The sequence below is a fragment of the Mytilus trossulus genome, chromosome 9 (genome assembly GCF_036588685.1).
Source record: "Mytilus trossulus isolate FHL-02 chromosome 9, PNRI_Mtr1.1.1.hap1, whole genome shotgun sequence".
Lineage (NCBI taxonomy): Eukaryota > Metazoa > Mollusca > Bivalvia > Mytilida > Mytilidae > Mytilus > Mytilus trossulus.
This window is the reverse complement of record NC_086381.1, coordinates 29,973,076-29,987,944: the sequence shown is the minus strand read 5'-3', so window position 1 is coordinate 29,987,944 and position 14,869 is coordinate 29,973,076.

Here is a 14,869-nt window from a genome sequence, read left to right as displayed (position 1 = left end):
GCATCTTTCTTCGTCATTTCAGTTGCAGACATTTGTTCAAATATTTATTTTGTATTCATTTCTTTGAACAATGTTCGTAGTTCTTACTTCGAATACTAACAGCTAAGAAAAGAGAACTTTGACTTGATATTCTTTAAATTTTATATTGTAAATTAAACCAAAACATACACAAACTGTGGTAAAAAATTCCACCAAATACTACAAGAAACAATTGAAGAAATATAAATATATATCAATTTTCATTGTACCAGGAGTATCATAGATAAAATTATTCAACTGAATAGGAAATTATCTTGATAATTATGTTCGTTCTTTCTCGAAAACATTTGAGACACATGCGAATCGTAATCAACTAATTCATGTAAAAAGCATGTGGTATAATTGCCAGTTAGACAATTCTCCACAAAAGCCCAAACTGACACAGAATTTGACAACTATTTATCACCGAAAGACCTTCAACAATTAACCGCAAAGTTAGCTATAAAAGGCCCAAAATGACAAGGTATACTAAAACACTTTACACGAGGAAACTAGTGATCGAAAAAACACAATTGTAGCACAGCCACAAACGACAACAACTACACTACAGGTTCCTACACAATGGGGTGGGGTTTATCGAGTTGGATTGGTCAAACATCCATATAACCTCGGGTAGCAGTGTAACAGCACACATAAAACACAAAATATACAAACAAAAAAAGAAGATCAATTGTGAAAAACAGTAACAAACAATAACCACTCAATTACAGGTTCCTGACTTGGGACAGACACACAAAGAATGTGGCGGGGTTTAGCTACTTTGAATTTGCAAACGCTGCCATAACCTGGACATTGGTATCACATAACAACATGATAACAGTCTTTAAAAATCAGTCAAAAAACATTCACTCATCAGATAGATACAAATAGAGAGATCTCTAACAAAAACACAAAGCGAAAGAGGACGGTTACTTATACATCTGATCAACAAAAATACACTAGGTAAAACTATGAGAGTACTCACAGTTAATGCCAGCTGGTTCAAAGATAATGACTACTACAAAAACGTGCATCTTAGACATAGTCATCAATCATTACACATCTAACATCCAATAAATTTAATGTTAGGACGTCATTTTGATCGAAACATTACCATGGACAATGCACAGATACAGTAGAGCTATGTGTGTGCAAATGTATATAACAAAAATACTTAGTTTATATGAATTTACTTATATAAAAATCAATATTAATACCAATATTCAAATTAATGATTACATGTTTAATTGGAAACCTTTCCGAATACGTTAATTACAGAATAGATCGGTTTACTTGAATCGTTTCTTAGGTTCAACGCTCTGAAAACAACATCTCCGTAAAAATGATAATGACATATTCATTTTGAAATAAGTTATTTTAACTGTTTCAACCAAACTTCAAAACCGAATCTTTATATCTATAGATAAATTAAGTAACGGTTTTCGTTCATTTATGATGTAGTCACTCTTTTGTCTCATTTTTTATATTAAAAAAATATGTTAAATCTTTTGAAAAACATCTTTCATTATTTCATTATGTATTTGGATTGATCACATTATTTTATCAATTTAATAGAACTATAAACATTTGTCATACAAACGAAGGTTTTGCGGGTTTTAATGCCAGGTTTACTCACCCCCACCCCATCCTATTTCTTTTTCGGAAAATATTTTTATTAATTGAGGACAAATGCAGTTTATAAACTCACATTTTTGCCTTGGAGTTCGTCATATTTTTGGTGGGTTTTTTTTTGTTTTTTTTTGCGTATACATATATTTACAAGAGATATTATTCTATCAAATCAGTATTCGTATCTAAAAATATTATCAAACAAGATTCAAGCTTCATGTATTTTATAGAAAACTCCAATAACTGTCAAAAAAGCTGTATCTTGAGATCAAACCGTTCAGACTACAGTTTCGCGGTATTAATATTTAGTTATTAACTTTTATAAATTTGCCTCAAACAATGAAATGTCTGTGATTGTTGCTTAAATTAAATTGTACATACAGAGAAACTTGGTTAAAATTTTAACCAATGATCTTACCCCTCTTTTTTTAACAGTTTTATTCAGGCTTGTCTTTTGACGTCACATCAACATATCAAAAGAATTTATTTTCACTTTATTACTCTGCTTAAATGATTCTCCCCATTTATATGTGATAAATAAAGGCAACAGTAGTATACCGCTGTTCAAAATCATTGAAGAAATTCAACCAGTTTGTATTTTCAAATAATTGTATGTTCGTACTCTTTTTCTATCAAATGTGATCTGTTATTTGACTTAATTTGTACAGTCTTGGCTAATCTATAACTAATCTTTCATTTTTGAATAGGTATAAGGTCTGCAAATAAACGCATCATAGATATCGGGATTGAAATTTTGTATTTTTCTTCAAAGTTTTACCAAATATAGCCAAAGTTACTTATTCATGAATTAAAAAAGCCTTATTATTTTAAAAATTGAAAGCTTCAAAAACAGTAGTATACCGCTGTGCGAAATCATAAATCGATTGAGAAAAAACAAATCCGGGTTACAAACTAAAACTTAGGGGAAAATAGCATATAAAAATGTTATAAATTAATGTTGTATATATTCTGATATTGAGGTTAATAAAAATGTTTTTTCTATTGGTCACTGTAGTATACAAGTTAAGGTAGTACTACGAGTATAAGTTGTATGTTTTGAAAGTTAGATTTGAAGTACAAGCATATCGCCTAGTTTTTCCTTAACTCTGAAATATTATTACATTATGTTTTGAAGAATTACACTGTAAGACAAGAACAATGCATCTCTAACAAATGTTAAAAACTTTGTTTCATTTGTAATAAAAGCTTAAAATGTGAACTTTGACTTAATATATAACAACAAATGAGATAAAAAAAAAAAGGCAAAAGAAATCTCCCGATGTTAATTTCTCATAATCCAATTTGAATAAACTCACCAAAGTAAGAAAAAGGAGGACTAATGAACCCAAAAAATTATGTGTAAAAAGGGTGTACATTATTGGAGGTAAAATCGGAAAGATAAACATTAGTACAATCCAAATATGGGACTGCATTCGCAGACATTTACTCGTTGTCAAACCTCACGAATCAACTTTGAACTTATACAAACAAAATACCGACAAAAAAGGCTGGAGAGAATTGTATCAAACTAGACGGAGGTGTCGATAGGATAATGATCTCCTTCTATGCATGCTTTACTGCCAGGCAGACATACACTTTGAAAAAAATGTAAATAAAACTCCAAGGAAATTTTAAACAGAAAGTCCCATATATAATTGAAAAATCAAAAGTTAAAACACACCAAACGAATGGAAAAACTAGTGTCAACATGGCACAGTCATTTCCGTATGTAGAACATGATGAACTAACATTGGTTGTGCTAGCTAAACCACTTCGTGTATGACAGTCGTGTAACATTTCAGTCAACATTGTGTTATAATCTTACTCAATATGTCAACAAAGAAAACCAAAATGTCATTTAGAAATAGCACACAAGTTAAGTTAAATGACAAGATTACAAAAATTATACATATCGCAGTTTGAAATGACAAGATATATTGAATTGGTAGAGAGCAACGCCACAGTGATATTACCAAGAAAAAATTGGCTAAAAAGCAAATGTATTATTTAAAAAAAAAAAAAATAGACCACTATAACACGTTATTGAGACGACGAGCAAAATATTTCAAGACCATTACGCCTCATTTAAAAGATGACACAGAATATTAGTACTGTATTTATCAATAAGGTCTTTGTATCTTCCGATTATTTTGTTTAGAAAATGGACGAGAATCGGATAAGTATTGATATGTTAATGAAACTGACACCTTTTCATTGTCTTTAAGTTTAGATCTTAGACCGCAATAAAGTGTCCCTAGCGAGATCAGACGACAACAAATAGTCATGATCATGATAATATAGGTCAGCTTAAGCTTATTCGTGATAAATATAAATAACTGAGCGTCATTGATGAGTCTTTTTAAGCGAATCGCACGTCTTACGTAAATACCAAAATTTAAATCCTGGTATCCATGACAAGTTTATTTGCATACAAAAATTGTAGAATTTAAATATTCTTGTTTAAATAGGACAGTTTCAATGTCCTATAAAACTGCACTAATTGGCAATCGGACAAATGAATACGAAAAATAAATCTCGTTTTATTATACGATTTCGTCGTGCTATTATATATGAAGTCCAATAACAAGAAAGATAACCTTGAGAGCTTTAAAAACCTCTATGAAATTTCCTGCTATATTTATTTCAATTTTATTATAACATATGCATTTAAATACAGCAGCTTGTGTTAATAGCGTTCGCCAATTGGCTAAGAACGCAATTGGGTAGGAAGTTAAATATTTGTTTGAATCGTATTTAAGTATTTTTAGTAGTTTTCTAATTAGGATTGATATTTTAGAGCATCGTCTTATTGGGAAAATGGTGGTGTTCATTTATTTCAAAGGCGACAATACTAACATTTTCTCTAAGTTTACCATTATTTCTAATACAAACGTAGACAAAACGTATCAAAGCATCATTTTACATCAAATATAGCAAAGTTTTAAACCCTTTTCGAATTATTCTCAAGAAAATATGTTAATGTGTTTCAAAATTTATATTGTAAATATACACAATCCAGTTAATTATAAATACATTTAAAAAAATCAGATCTGAATACAACAAAGTTTCAATTCTACTGTGTAATCTCATATAAAAACACTAATTGCCTTATGTGTTTTTTTTTTAGTTACGATAACATTTATTTATTCAGATGATAATTTAAGATATGTGTAGTAATAGTGTATCTTTGTTTCTTTCTGTCTCCTTTTCGCTAAATTTCAGAAATTCATTGTTTCGTTGGACTGTATATGTTCCGGACCATATGAGTACCTGGACCATACGCGTATGGTCATGACCATATGCGTATACTCATATGGTCCGACCATACGCGTATGGTCCGACCGTACGCGTATGGTCGGACCATTATACTCGTTTGGTTATAAACGGGTCGGACCATATGAGTATTTGGACCATACAGGTATTTTTTTCAATAATATGCATTAGAAAACTTTATAAAAAAACAATTATTACTACATGCAATTGTATTATTTGCAATTCAGATAACATTAAATATCGATGCTAAAGTTAGTTTTCATGGCTAAGTTGCATTCTTGCATGTATGCGTAGGGTGACATTTACTTCCACACGGTACATGTACCATAGCTTTTCTTGGGGCCTGGGTCATTCCGATGTGTCTAAAAACCTCTAGATCTCAAATATCGTAACATGACTGAAGTACATCATATCACCAGACAAATCAAAAAAATGAACTAGTGTCCTTGCCGTTGACGTCATTTATATTTTTTTTAAAACAAAACACGTATAAGTATAAAAATTCTGAATTTTGCACTTCTAATGCTTATTATATTAAGTTTCAAAAGTGAGCAAATTATTAGACTCTTTATCCTGTCGACTTTTACGTCAGGTTATAGTAAAACAGTTGACTTCGTGTGTAACAGTTAATTAAAATATTGTTGAAAGTTATCTTCCCAGGTCGACATTTTGCCATTCACTCGTAATATTAAACGTAATTTATTAACGGTAATGAAAAAAAATGCGTTTACTATAGTTTTGACTAGTGATGAAATTTACTGTGTGAAACTGCTTATTTTATTTTGTTAATCTTTTTATTATTAATTTTAATAGATATATGATAAAATGACTTTTGGTAGTGTCTTTTTAATGACGTGACATCTAGAAGGGTTATATGAAGAGTTAAGCATTTAAATGTACCTGTTAATTACCCCGACCATACGCGTACGGTCCGACCATACGCGTATGGTCGGACCATATGAGTATATACCCATATGGTCATGACCATACGCGTATGGTCCAAATACTCATATGGTCCGGAACATATACATTTAACCAACTAAATGCAATGTTTTAATGATATGCTCGGATGATCTATTATACAAGAAGTACTTTTTTCAATTAAATTCAGTCTTTGTTATTCAATACAGAGAAAACCTGTCTTTCTTTTTCTTTCCTTTTCAGTTAAACATGGCTGCTTACAAAACAAAAATTGATTGATTGTTTGGAGAAGTATCAGATAAAACAAAACAAAAAAGAACATCTATTACATGACTAATTGTATACAATGAACAAAAATTCTTTGTGTTGAAAACTTCATAAAGCTTAACATAAAATAAGGAAAACATATCATATCCGTATCTACTCAGATAGAAATGGATAATCAGAATCGTAGTTATGAAATTTATAAAAAAATATGTAATAGTTTGCAAAATAAATTTCAGACTTTTACTGTATCCTTTTATTGATACAAAGCGAAGGATATCGAATACCCATTGCTTTGGCCTCTAATAAAGGTTATTCAAAAAGAGCGTCAGACGTATACAATTTATAAACTGAAGTTTTCATTATTAATTGCAGAATTAATGATCAATTTAAATAAGTCAAAGTGATTTGTGATCTACATTCTAATTTTGCAACTGAACAACTATTTATGAATAAAGAAAGGCGAAGATAACAAACGACAGTTTGTCCGAAAAGCATTTATTATCTATTTAATACGAATTAATCATTTGTATATCAATAGGACAAATATCACGAATCGTGAACGTAATTATCTATATGTTATTTTAGGGACTTCAACATCAGGCAAACCACATGTTATATAGTTAGCTGCACTAAAAAATCTTGCATATTCAATATTTTGAATAGCATTCTTGAAAAGGAGCGAACGATACCAAAGGTGCATTTAAACTCATAGATCGAAATTGTTCCCGACTATCATGTTCTTGACTTGGTACATGCATCTTCAGATTGAAATGATGGGTAAAACCTGGATTAACAGCTACTTGAACTTCCCACTTGTTTGACAGCTGTTTTCAATTTATCATTTGTATGACGTCATAATGATATCGCAAAAAAATATTACGGGTCAATCTATAGTCACAGTTTTTTTTAAATGATAATAATATTTGAAATTTTTCTTTCTTTTTAAAAAAAAATCGGAACAAAATGATAACCCTTGCCGTGTCATGCTTTTCTATTCCTTTCTCAAGGGTTTCCCAAACATGCACTCCGTCGTCATTTATCTTTTATTAAAAACGATGGAAGAATAAACTTATTGTAGTTAACATGGGAGAACAATTACTCCATTCAAAAACACACAATCACATGTTCATGCCTCTTACATTTTTCAATATCATCATGATTTTGTCTAATGTCAGACATGAATAATTCACACGATCATGAGATCTACAGCAGCCACGATCAAGTATATATTTTATTACAATTCTTAACTGAAAAACTGAATTATCCTACACATTTGAATAAACGACAACTGTGACAAATTACAAGTACCGGAAGCAAAGACATACAGACAGAAACCATTATTACCCATAAATCATCAGTAAATGTTTATCACAAATATACTTCTGAAAGTAAAACAATCACTTAGACGGTCAAAAAGCAATTCATTTCCTTTTTGGAGATCATTTGTAGACGCCTGTTGCATGATCGTCACCATAAAACGACGGTCGGTGGCCTAAAAAACCTATTAATAATTGCAAGATGAATTTATTACAACCTGAACAACAATTAAAGAGTAATCATTGTTCATTTTCATTTATTGCCTTGTATTGATCATAAGACTTTTTTCTAAATTGTGAGAATTAAAGTACATTAAATAATACCATGATTGTGATTGGTTAAAGAAAATTAAGGAGTTTATTTTCTCCAATAGCTTGTTGTTCATGATCAGATTCTGGTACTTCAAACTGTTCTCTTTCTTAATGTCGTTATATCGTCCTTAACTATGCATGTAGCTATCGCGGTCGAAATATATTTGGGAATCATAACATTGTTATGTGAAGCCTTGATTAAAAAGACCTAAAACTGTTCATTGGCTTCTTTAAATGTTGATTGGGTTCTATCATATTGAGTTATGAAAGTAGGAAATAAAATGGTATTAGTATTTCTATTCTTTGTTGTGTTTTATTTATTTTGACTGTAAATCCTGATTGGTTTTATTTTTCATAATATATTTTCTCTTGTACGTCCTGTCTTTTTTTTTCTTAATTGTCTGAAATGACACCTATTCTATTACTTCCATTAAAGCTTTTCGTCTACTAGCTATATTTATAGCGCTTATGAATACCATTGTCATTCTTTTATAACAATTATAGGAACCTCAATAAAATAGAAGCATCGATTGGTATCGATTATTTCCTCTAACTGATAGACTATCTGTTTTTATATGTCAACCAACCTGGTTTTATACTCATATGACGCTAAAATGTATTATAAAGATAACAGGAAAGCATGTAAAAGCAAGCTCTTTACTTTCAGATAGTAGTAAATAAAAATCGTCTGTTTACTAAAGAATTATTATTCTTTTCTGGATTTTTTGGTCGTCATATTTCAAACTGAATTTACCACAGACACAAGCAGTTCTGTTTGATATATAGACCATATTACCAAAACTGCATCTGATGGACTATACAAACATAGGATTAGTAATATTTGGACTGATTTCAATTTTCTTCATTTCAACTTTCGATTCTTTAGTTTTAACTAAAAACATTTGGCCGAGTCTAAGGTGTGTATGTATCTCTGTTGATAGGCGATATGAAAGTTTGATCCGATTTTGAACATAGCTTACAAATGTTATACTTTTATTTTTAAATACTCAAGGCATTGCACGTGTCCTATGGGCATCATCATTTTTCATGCAACCGTTATAGTGTCTCAACTTACTAAAGATATGCAATGTTTCCAACATTTATCTGTATATTTAATGGTTATATGCTATATATGATTGTCTAATCTTGACTGAGAGTGGATTTTCATGATCGGTGGTGCATTCATAGCAGGAAACGATCCTCCTGTATTTCCGCAACAGTCGTTAATTTGTTCACGCGATTCCGTCATTTGTGTTTTTTTCCTTCTCACTAGATTTGTATCTTATAGATGCATAAATGAGATTTGAACATTTGTAAACTAATGTTGCCTCCAAATTATGGCTTTAAATTGTATTTAGCATGCCTACTGTGAGAAACTTGCATTGCAAGCACACCTGATCTCGTTTTTGGAAGGAGCTCGTGTCATTTTTTTCCTGAAGTTCATGATTTAGCTAATGTTTTAACTTTTGAATAACGTTTCACCTTGAAACTCATATTTCAACCTAAGATGTTTTGTGTAGGAATGGCGTGACGAGTTTTGCGTTAGGTGATCATTATAATAATGAGGGCTCAATATATTATATGTTTATATACCTCAACAAGTTTTGATAAAAAAAAAACTTCTAGCATTTGCTTTTTTTCTGTTTATTTTTCAATTTTTTGTAATTTAATCTGTATTGATCTAGAGAACATCTTCTGTTCCATATATATCATTTAACCATGATACAATTGATCAAGCCCATATAAAGATAAGAAGTTTACTGCGGAACGATGTGAGAGATTGAACTGATACCTAAATAATGTGCATCTGCTCTTTGGTCGGGGTGCCCTTTTGACATATTCCCTATTTTCATTAACAATTTAAGTCCTAAATAAACTCATCATAGATACCAGGACTAAATTTAGAATATACGTCAGACGCGCGTTTCGTCTACAAAAGACTCATCAGTGACGATCGAATCCAAAAAAGTTTAAAAGGCCAAATAAAGTACGAAGTTGAAGAGCATTAAAGAGGAAGAATTCCCTTAGTATTTCAAAAGATTCAAAAATTTATAACAGTAAATTTATAAATATAACCAAATACCTTTAGTATACAAAGGGCTCTGACGTATTGATTTACAAATAACAGTTTTCGTATGATTTGAACATAAAACACACTTTATCTAATTTTCTAATTATACTTCTTCTGTTCATCATCTGAAACTAATATCCAGTATTATTAAGCATCAGAGATACTTTTGCAAAATTGAATTCAACGATTTTAGATAGTGAAACAAATACAATAAACAGTTTAGTGTTTTATGTTTATGAAGGAAGCAATAGAAACATATTGTGTATGTTGATAGAAGATGTGGGATATTCGTCGAATCACAAACTAATCAACACAAATAACCAAAAAGACATACAGTAAATATACTATCATTTATAGTATAACTAATCGCCGTATTTGAATATCAAAAATAAGACAACGCGTGACCGAACGACGCATGGATTAAACGAGTGCGCAGCACGAGTTTAATCCATAGCGGCGTTCGGTCACAAGTTGTCTTATTTGTGATATTCAAATACGGCGATTAGTTATACTTTTTATTACATTGTCAAATTGGTTTTTTTTATGAAATTAATGTAGAAAATGTAAGGAACTATATGGTTTTCCTACGCATGTTTTGTTTCGACGTTATCGACGTCTTGACAACGCCTATTGTTGTATGACGTCAGAGAGTGAAATAACCACGTTTATTTCACATGTGAAATTATCGGATTTATCTAACTGGGAAATCAATGTAATTCATTGCAAACAATGTAATAATTACTATTATCTACTATATGACATTTGCCATTTTAGTGATATTTTTAACATTGTAATTTATGATGGAGGTTTGACTAGCCATAAAACCAGGTTCAATTCACTATAAAAAGTAAAGTCACAAAAAATACTGAACTCCGAGGAAAATTCAAAACGGAAAGTCCCTAATCAAATTGCATTATCAAATGATAAAACACACCAAACGAATGGACAACAACTATCACATTCCTGACTTGGTACACCTATTTTCAAATGAAGACATATTGGATTGAACTTAGTTTTATAGCGCTAAACCTCTCACTTGTATGACAGTTGCATCAAATTCCGTTATATTTACAACCGTTACAATGAATGAACAACACAGACATAATAGGTAAAATAGTCACAATATGGGTACAGCAGTCATCACTGTGTCACAATCTCAAAACAAACATATATTTCACATAAAGGCACAAAAAGCATCTTTAAAATTTAAAAACCACACTCATTGATAAGTGTCTGACGTCAGAAAACGTCACATAGGAAGATTTTTTTTCGTTCAAAGTCTTTTGAAAAAATTATTATTTCACCTGGGGAATTGTAATGTGGTCTAAGTAGTTCTTCTTATGCATGTCATGTTATGCACTCTATTCTATTGTCTGTCAGTTTTGTCAAAGATCAGTGTTTTTTTCCCTGCCACTCCTGCTTCCTCCGCCAATAAAAAATGACTGCCATGAAATAGCCCAACTGTGGTGCTCTCAAGAACTTGGCGTTGCAACACCAAAAAAAAAACTAAAATCAATAAAGGATTGGTTATTTGCCTCTTAAAAATGTGGGAACAGTTTATTGTTGAAAGTGAAAGTAGCGATTTGGCTAAAATGTAAGTAAAAGAATTTTTTTAAAGATTCAAATCCTACAATTTCCTTGGTAAAAGGGCTCTACTTGGACTTGTATATTTTATCAGAATGATGATGGTTTGTAAACAGTTCAATTTATTTCGTGGTTTAACTGCTTTACAAAGAAATGCATTGTAACAAATAGAAAAAGAATATTACTTTTCTGAGTCCACTTTTACAATTCAAATGTCGGAAAACACACAATCTACTTCAGGTGGCAGGAATCAGGTTATGTGTACACGTAGAAATATTGTTATAGTTCAGTAATTTATAGATATAGGAAGATGTGGTGTGAGTGCCAATGAGACAACTATCCATCCAAATAACAATTTAAAAAAGTAAACCATTTAACATGTTTAATATGTAATTGCGTCATGTAGACTGAAGACAACACTATTGTATTACATTACATAGTAATTATTTGTAAGTTGCATACACACGTTGGGGCTTGCTTTCACGTAAAGAACCAGTTAGAAGTCAAATTAGTGTATCGTCTCTTGATGTTAAGGCTCTTATTCATTGAATATCAGTTATCGATTGAAACTTGACTAAATATTTTGTCTTACATTAGCCAGATTCTGAACGTGAGTATAATGGTTGTAACGGGGCTTCATAATTTTTTAATATGCAATGCATTTATTAATCTTAAAATCTCCATGCTGGACATACACACAAATTTACAGCTTTCCTACATATTCACATCAGCACGCATATTTCTTAGTAATAACAAACAAAATGTTAGCTTGGACGATTTTTCAGAAAAATTAAATCATAAATCCTTGAAAATATAGGGATTTATTCTAAAATAACTTATTTGTTCCTGTAACTGCAATAAGAAAATGTTCAACTTGATAGTCCTAAATATAAAGCTTTGCTACAACTATATATATATCACACAAACTAACATGGTCCAAGAAAACGAGGTCAATGTCATATAAACCAAACAAGAAATACATATACACTTACAATCAGGCAATACACTTAAAATAGTTGACCTATGGCTTATAGTTTCTAAAAACAAATTTAACCAAGAAAAAACAATCATTGGCAAATGAACCATGAAAATGACGTCAAGTCCAGACTAACCATGCCAGGCAGACATGTACAGCTCATAAATCTTCCAAACAACAAAATATACTTTTACATGTTGAAGAAAGTTTAAAATAAATAAAGAATGTGTCCTCATGGGTAAAGATGATGTTCCCGCTTGCATACAACATTATAAAGGGGCAAAACTCAAGAACGATAAAAAAAATAACGCTACCCAAATATGAACTAAATCGGAGTTTTGTGGTAATACGTATTGCGTATAAGTTCAATAATGCTTGGTTGACCCAAACTAAAGTAAGAGAACGGAAACTAAAAGTTTTGCAATTTTTCCATTTTTGAATATTAAGTAATACCACCAAAATTCAAACGTGATCTATGTTTTGTTGAAATAAGTATTATTAAGATTCATAACATTTGCTTTAGGCAACCTAGATAGCAGTCTGTAATTCTATAAGAATCATACACAATGATTAAATAATGAAAAACACTGTATCACAGAAATCAACAATACTTTTTGTGCTGAAAAATCTTGTAAAGTAAGAACTAGATTTGTAATATTAAACCATTGAACATAGTATTTTTTCTTGCTGATATTTGAATATTTGGAAAATATGAACTTTCCCAACTTATTCTAGTATGAACATTTCACAATTTTCTCTACAGACCGGATGTTTTTTTTAAATAGTTAGTTTATATGCAAGCAAAAAAAGAATAACTTTCTTTAAAAAAATACAAAAATATAAAATGTGTAGCCTAGTACTGATTTAGAGAACAACAAGATTTTTTTTAATTTAACAGTCTAAGGGGATAACTCTTTCTAAGAGTGATAAAAGAGGAACGAAAGATACCAAAGGGACAGTCAAACTCATAAATCTAAAATAAAATGACAACACGATGGCTAAAAATAAAAAAAGACAAACAGACAAAAAAAAGTACACATGACACAACATAGAAAACTAAAGAATAAACAACACGAACCACACCAAAATCTAGGGGTGATCTCAGGTGCTCCGGAAGGGTAAGCAGATCCTGCTCCACATGTGGCACCCGTCGTGTTGCTTATTTGTTTACAAATCCTGTAAATATTCTAATTCGGTAGGTCACATTCATGAAAGGGAAGGGGATTGTAGTTACGACGGAAGGAACATATCCGATATCATCTGTGAAACGGTAACGTAACGGTCAACCAACTCGTGACGGCGTCCGTAAAATTTACGAAAGGATGATTTCAACTTCACAATTGGGAACTCTTGATTTAATAGCTTCCTTGTGAGCAGCAACCCTCTATCAAGAAAATCATGATAGGAAATGCAAGCACGGGAATATCGTATCCATTGGGAGATGTTTACCTCGTATGCAGGTGCTGCTGGAATGTTGCTACTTAGAAATGGAAAGTTCGCAATTGGAAAGCTGAAATTATCTCTTTTGTCGTAAAGTTTTGTTTTCAACCGACCCTCATTGTCAATTTCTAGATGTATGTCAGGATGTGTGGCCGACTTAACTGTATCTTACTCTGTTGTATCCTTTATCCCTAGTTCAATGGGATAGATGTGTTCAACATGTCACCAAACTTTGAAACTAGTAAAAGCACATCATTTATATCATTGTGTATATAGTGGAAAGTATAGTTAAAGGATATTAGGACTCATCAGTGACGCTCAGAACAAAATAGTTCTGAAGCCAAACAAGTACAAACCTTATTCACTGATCCATGATATGAGGTTTAAATCAAGTGAACACTGTCTGATGGGCACATACCAAATATAGTTATCCTATTACTCATTATCTTAGAGAGAAATAAACATTACAAAAAAAAAACTTTTTTGAAGTAGTCATTGAACCATGAAAATGAGGTCAAGGACAATGGACATGAGACAGACGGAAACTTCGTAACATGCATATGAGGCATCTTCATACAAAGTATGAAGCGTCTAGGTTTTCCACCTCCTATAATATTAAGCTTTTAAGAAATTAGCTTACTCCGCCGTCCTTCTTATTTTGAACAGTTTTTTCAGCTATTACTAGAAATGAATAGTTATTCAGGGCCCCCTATTGAATTTCAAACGGTTTTCCCTCATCTGAAGGGCTGACTTATTCTAATTAACATTATTTCTGTTATACCTTTAATTTATTTAACCAAGATTAACTATTATGACAACTGGTACACATGTGATCATAACAGTTTGTACTTATCGTTTCTATCAGTAACACTAATCAATGTCAGAAAGGGAGCATGAAATTTGACACATCATGTAGATAGTGTCACGTTGTCTGCACGTTAAGAACTCTTGCAACAACTCTTTGAGAAGTCTGTAATAGATAGGTGAAAGATTCTAGAGTGACGTTCCAACTCATAAGTCGAAAATTAATTGATATCTCTATGGCTAAAACAGATAAAGACC